Source organism: Haliotis rubra, unplaced genomic scaffold (assembly GCF_003918875.1).
Source record: "Haliotis rubra isolate DU_JTF1 unplaced genomic scaffold, ASM391887v1 Scf673, whole genome shotgun sequence".
Taxonomy (NCBI): Eukaryota; Metazoa; Mollusca; class Gastropoda; order Lepetellida; family Haliotidae; genus Haliotis; species Haliotis rubra.
Genome location: NW_025767383.1, coordinates 425,828 through 433,605, shown reverse-complemented (window position 1 = coordinate 433,605; position 7,778 = coordinate 425,828).

The window sequence follows — 7,778 nt, the reverse complement described above, 5'->3', positions numbered from 1 at the left end:
TGGAACTCCATCTGAAGGAGAGGATGTCATACAGATGTAACATATGTTATATTTGGGATCACACTTTCTTAGTACGTTTCTTAGGCATTGTGTATGCCATACAGATGTTTCACTGAGGGAGTGGATGAGTGAGTGAGTATGGTTTTACGCCGCTTTTAGCAACATTATAGCAAAGTCACGGCTGGGGACACCAGAAATGGGCTTCACACATTGTACCCATTTGGGGAATCGAACCCGGGTCTTCGGCGTGACGAGCGAACGCTTTACCCAGTAGGCTACCCCTACACGCGGCTTACGTGTGATGGCACTGCGTCTGGTATGGTCATTACATGAGCAGATTAGCAGGTGGACATTCTCATACCTGTCGCATCCTGCGTGAGACAGACTCGCGCATTTTACCTCTCAAAACTCACGCATTATTGAATTTTAAAAAAATACCTTTTTTCAACAACGTAACATACTATTTTACTCAGTCTGTCTCACAGTCCCTGAACCATATCATTTTCCCTACAGCCTTGCCCTTCCTGCAATGCTGAAGGCCTAAATTAAGCAAGTCCAGATCTCCCCAGGTTCTGAATCCCTGAGGTTCCTTTTCAATTTAAATGAGTTTATTTGTTACAATCAAAATTATATATATTCATAGACTAAGCGTTAGTCTATATTTTACTAAGAGAATATTGTTGCAGAACGGAATTGTCCGGATTATATGAAAATTATGAAATCTTTTGTTATTGTTTATGTTTTTAATTGGCTTAGAAACTCGCATCAAATGACATAGAAACCATCCTTAAATAACCTACAAACACACACCTCAGCTCCTTACTCATTGGAACTCTCAGGGGTTGACAGCTATGCATTCTCAGTTCACGATAATGTACATCGTGAATACTATCATAGATACATACACACAAATACGCTGGGGATTACTTTTATCTATTGCCGATGTGACGTTAAATATTAACTCACTCACTCACTTACACTTTTATCAGATGCCTTGAATGTATTTCTTGAGAGATCAAATATTCTACAGAACGATGCTTTATCTTCAGCAGGACCAGTGACTTTCCTCATACGCAACAGAAACCCCCTCAGATGCACGAGGTCTGCAATGGAAGTATATATTCCGAGCAATCTCGACAACACAATCTTGATCCCGATTTTTCATCTTCTCCATGTTCATGGCTAAAATCAGAATTCTACTCAAGAGGTATATATATACGTGGTATCAATTTACTTTCACACATGCCGCCTGAAGATTGGGAAAATATCTTTTATCAACGAACCTGCTCATACTTGTTGAAACCTTAGTTGAATGTAGTAGTAGTAGTAGTAGTAGTAGTATTAGTAGTAGTAGTAGTAGTAGTAGTTGTAGTAGTAGTAGTAGTTGTTGTAGTAGCAGCAGCAGCAGCTGTAGTACTAGTAGTAGTAGCAGCAGCAGTTGTAGTAGTAGTAGTGAGTGAGTGAGTGAGTGAGTATAGTTTTACGCCGCTTGTAGCAATATTCCAGGAATATCACGGCGGGGGACACCAGAAATGGGCTTCACACATTATACCCATGTGGGGAATCGAACCCGGGTCTTCAGCGTGACGAGCGAACGCTTTAACCACTAGGCTACCCCACCGCCCCCAGTAGTAGTAGTCAGATCAAAAGTGGGGATTTAAATGTGGGATAATAAATTTATCGAATCTAAATCGGCAGATAACCGAGACTTATTGTTTTCTGGCGATGGCGTTTTGCTTTAGTATCAATCACTGGATTGTCTTGTCCAGGACCTATTATCTACAAGTTATGGAAAAGTTCCGATAGTGGCGTTAACACAAAATCACGTTGACGTGTTACAATGTTTTGGCACGCTCCCACATACCGAGCATATTTTGAGGCAACTCACTCAAGTCGTAATTACTAGATATTTTCCTTTGACGTATTCCTGGATCAACAATAACTCTTCCTTGTTAGATTTGCCGATATCAAGATTTACGCATCTGCATGTCAATAAGGACATTCTAGCAGCGCACACATCCTTGAAGCGGGTTAGATAGCATCCTTGGCCACGACCCCGTGAGGAACCGATATGTACTAACAGGGATATGTCAAAGTCGAGACAGAAAATATTTTGGATGCCTACCTCAGAAATGTCTAAGGTATTTGACGGTGGAATTTAAATACACAAATGATTGATGTAAATGGTCCTCGCCGGTGGGTGTCGATGGCACGCAATCAACCAAGTGGTCTTGCCTAACTACCCGATACATTTAGGTCCATGTACACCAGCACAGGCATGGTACCCCGGGTATGTACCAGCCGGCATTGCGGCGTTACGTAACATACAAACGAACAAACATACAAATCAACAAACAAACAAACAAACGACTGACTGACTGAGTTTTGTTTTACGCCGCTTTTAGCAATATTCCAGCAATATCACGGCGGTGAATACCAGAAATGGGCTTCACTCATTGTACCCATGTGGAGATTCGAACCCGGGTCTTCGGCGTGACGAGCCAGCGCTTTAACCACTAGACTACCCCACCGCCCCACAAACAAACGAACGAACATACGAATCAAGAAAAAGAGGCGAACGAACAAACATGTAAACGAACGAACGAACGAACAAACATACGAATAAAGGAACTAGGAGCGTAAGATGGATGCAATTGAAAAGGGATTGATGAGGCCACACGGAACTTACCATCTGACACGATGACGTCAAGCAAACAAACGAACGAACAAACATGGGAATAAACACACAAAAGAACGAACGCAAACAAGCGAACGAACGAGCAGTTTACCTGATGCTGGTGGTTTCCATGTGACAACGGCTACCGGTACACTCCCCACTGTTCTGTTAGTGAAGACATAATCCACCCTGAAGTCCCTCGGCCGTCCAGCCGACACCCCACACAATTGGGCAGGTAAATGTCCATGTGCGTAGACTGTAACAGAATGTGTCAGTTGAGAAGAAATACGGCTCAACGCCGCGTTCAGTAGGGTTCACAGCGACAATCCCAAATATAACATATGCTACATTTGATCACTTTCTAAATGGCTTTGTGTAATCATTTGAAATAGCCGCCATCTACCTGATATGTTAATTCCAGTTTGTTACAGTCTAGGTATGCGTTTGTGCGTTTGTGCGTGCGTGCGTGCGTGTGTTCAGTCTGATCAATCAAAAAAGGCTATACCATATTAAACTAATGTTTTGTGGTGGTGTTTATATATGTTAGTCTTGAAATTAAGGTACATTATTGTATTTTCAGACGGACCCGAGGGTAGGTTGGATGCAATCGAAAAGGGAATATGGGGCCACACGGAACTCACAATCTGACTCGATGACGTCACAGTCAATGCTGCGTCTCTGAAACACGAGGATGTTGTGATATAAGCAAAGAGCAGGAAACACCTTGGACCAATTGATAATCCCTGCATTTAAATTCAAGTCGCAAAAACGCCATTTTTCAAAACATTTTTAATTTCGAGATTGATAAAATTCTAGTTGAAGGAATACAGACTGTGGCATATCAGGTGATTGTTTAATTGAGGCATCTTACTTGACACGCCCACAACCAGTAGCCATTCAACATATAGTACCATCAAAACAAAATTCCCAGAATCTGTCAATCGCTCGAGAACTACAACAGTCAGGCTGTAACAAACAGGAACAAATATATCAGGAGTGAGTGAGTTGGGTTTACGCCGCTTTTAGCAATATTCCAGCAATATAAGTAATAATCAACGGTGAATGTGTTGAGACAGTGTCGGATTATAAGTATCTGGGAACCTTCATTGACTCTAAGCTGAACTGGAACTCTAACACTGAAGCCCATTACAAAAAGTGTCAACAACGTCTTCATCTCATGAGTAAACTGAGATCTTTTAATGTTAACCCATCTGTGATGTCATCTTTTTATGTAGCATTTATTCAGAGTATTTTAACATTTTCCTTCTATTGTTGGTACGGGTTAATCTCAGTTCATCTCAAATCTAAAATAGACAAAATTGTTAGCACTGCAAGTAAAATCGCTGGAGTCAGATTTGAATGTTTATCATCAATATATGAGCGGCAAATCGTGAGTCAGGCTGTCAAAATCATATGTGACCCAACTCACTAAAATTCGGAATACACCTCCTCCCTTCAGACACAAAGTTCCAATTGCCTAAAGAGAGCCCGTACATCCTTTATTCCAAGTACCATATCAAACAAATGTGAAGATACCTAAATCAAAGCATTTATGTAAATATGTTTGGTATCTCTCTAATGTGTCAGTATAGTCAAATTCCTGAAAAGGCATTAAAGTATCCTGTTCTATTCTATCGGCGGGGACACCAGAAATGGGCTCCATTGCATCCATGTGGGGCGTGACGACGTAAACGACTGCACCGCCCCTAATATATCAGGAAGAAGGCACTGTTTCAAATGAGATAGTCTCACCGTCATATTGAAGCATCGATAAAGGTTTCCTCGATAAAGTTTGTAGGCAGTGCCACTCAGATTTTTGGGGAAATAATAAAGACAAATTCACAGATCTGAAACTTTAAAAAGAATATATGAAAGAACTCCTTCTACTTCTTTCAGAGTACCTCTGCATCAATTGTGTTGCTAAGTTTAAACGGTTAGATAATTTAAGACGCGAAAGTGAGTAGTGATTGGTACGCTCAACTTCCCAGCGTAGGCACCTGACTGGATAAAAAGCCAGCCAAGGGAGGTAATAAAATCATCGCCCCAAGCCGTGGATGCATCCAGGGTATAGTGGAGAGTGATCGTAACGTATACCCTGGAGATTATCGAGGATGAATGCAACTTAGCAACAGAGAACCCGAACATGTGTCATTTGAGTAGGCCAGGCGAGTGAATAAAAAGCGACATACATGCGAGCGATCCTGCAGGTACGTTGGTTCATTCCGTCCCGGACCCGTGAAGATCCGGGTTAGAATTGATCTTCAGTAACCCATGCTTGTCACCCGTGAAGATCCGGGTTAGAATTGATCTTCAGTAACCCATGCTTGTCACCCGTGAAGATCCGGGTTAGAATTGATCTTCAGTAACCCATGCTTGTCACCCGTGAAGATCCGGGTTAGAATTGATCTTCAGTAACCCATGCTTGTCACCCGTGAAGATCCTGGTTAGAATTGATCTTCAGTAACCCATGCTTGTCACCCGTGAAGATCCGGGTTAGAATTGATCTTCAGTAACCCATGCTTGTCACCCGTGAAGATCCGGGTTAGAATTGATCTTCAGTAACCCATGCTTGTCACCCGTGAAGATCCGGGTTAGAATTGATCTTCAGTAACCCATGCTTGTCACCCGTGAAGATCCGGGTTAGAATTGATCTTCAGTAACCCACGCCTGTCGTCGGAGGCGACTAACGGGATCGGGTGATCAGGCCCGATGATTTGTCTGGTACATGTCATTGTATCCCAGTTGCGTGGATCGATGCTGATGATCACAGGATTGTCTGGTCCATACTCGATTATTTACAGACCGCCGCCATATAGCTGGAATATTGCTGAGTGCGGCGTAAAACTCAACTCACTAACTGACTAGTAACTATTTGGCGCGTTTTGATGTGAAGAAAGACTGGGAGCGGTTATATGACGAGATAATAAACTGGATGTAGAACAGAAATAAACAGAAAATCACAAAGGAATTGTTGCTGGCCCTTCGAGAACACCCGGTGTCATTACTGATATTAATTTTTAACGAGAACACACATTTTAACTTAGACTAAGGCTTAGTCTCTGAATATATAAATTTTGATAGTAACAAACAAGCCAATTTATATTGAAAAGGGAGACCAGAGATTAGGAAATCATACTCGATTATTTACAGACCGCCGCCATATAGCTGGAATGTTGATGGTTGCGGCGTAAAACTAAACTCACTCACTCACTCACTCCTTCCTGGCTTCGGGTATTGAAACGATCATGAATATGTATGAATATCGGTGAAACATCATGCGCACGAAGATACTGGTACGCAGAAAAGTAATTCCTTCGACTGTAGATGGGATTCTCCGGCAATCCGAGGTGATGAAAGAAGTCCATCTACATGATCCAGCATAGACGGGGTTTAGTAGTTTTATTACCTAGGCGGCTTATTTACTCAGATACAATGTCTAAATACTACACATATATAGTCAATCTAGGGTTGTAACCTGCGACTAATTGTCAAATAATCAATTTCTGTTGAAATTCAATCATATGTGTAAGACATAATTAGGCGATTGAGACTGTTCGAAATATCTTCGTTGTTGTGCTTTGTCGTTGTTGTTTTTGTAGGGTGTTGTTTGTTTTTTGTTTGTTTGTTTTTGTTTCTTGTCGCGGTTTTGTTGTTTATGGGGGTTGTTTTGCTGTTTCTTGCTTGCTTTGTAGGGGCTGGGGGATATCCTAAAACACGAAGAGTATACTTCCTTCGGATTTTCAGTTCATATTATCATTCAAATATATCGGAATGTATCTCCAAGTTCAATATCGCAGGGCATCCGACAGAGCAATATTTCCACAGGTATAAACTGTGTCAGGGCTTTCAAAGATATTTGCAAAGATAACACAATTTCTTTGAATTATTTGATATGTTTTAAAGTTAATGTTTTCGGGACAAAATAATTATATATAATTTATAGAAGTATCAAATGTTACAATCAGGGTGCGGGTACGATTTAATGCAACGGAAAGTAGTTATCAGTAGTTATCATGTTCAGTCCTTTATATGTTCTATGGGAAACTCTGTTGCTAACAACTTTGGCGGGTTCGATTCGTTACTTAGATAACTGCGTGGTACATTTGAATCTGTTCCATTTCTATTATTAGAACAAATCTGTGTTAATATATTATTTTCCATAAATACAATTCTTTAATCACAATCAAACATAATTCTTGTAAATACAAGAATATGCAAACAAATAATGGTCACATATAATTTGAAAAAATGAAAGTAAAAATTGGAATGTTGTGACTTATACTGACGTACAAAAGAAACTGTACACCTGGTCAGGGGGATTATTTTCCCAAAACAAAGTACATGTATATATTTTGAAAAGTGTTTCTATTGTGACTTATTAGACTAATAATTTAGTACAGCGTTGTACATAGGATATCATAAACATTGTGATTTTGTTGAATAGCACGTACATGATAAGCAACAACGGTTAAAAGTTAATTGAAATTGTGAGTGGTTTATTAGTTAAAGGCACAAATAAAATGCTAAGCTTATCAACAGTGGAGCGAAAACGAGCCATTGGAATGTTGCATATAGGGGCTTCGAACGGCCATATTGCCAGAATGTTCGGCTCTACAAGGCAGAACGTCATCAGACAAATGAGATGCGTCAACCAGACTGACAGACCCAGAACTGGAACACCGAGAGTGACCATCACGCAAGATGACCATCACCTGCGCATTCGATTGCTCACAGTGGCGACTTCAGCATCAACAGCGTCGTATCACCACATCAGCAGGAACACAGTGATGAGACAACTATGTGGTCTCGCATCCGGACCTATCGACCATTTCCCGTCGACATCGATAGAACCGTCTACGTTGGGCGAGGAACGTGTGGCGCTGGCAACGTTGCAACTGGGTATAATATCTGTTGAGCTTTGGCAACACGTACTCAATGTTTGTGACTTGTAAGTCACAATCCACAATCAATGACCTTTCAAAATATTTACTTTTTAAAAAGGAAAAACAACAACCCCAAAGCAACAGACGTCAGTATTCTATTAAATCAACAAAGTGGTCAATGTGATCTTCACAAAACAATATACCAATACAGCAGTACT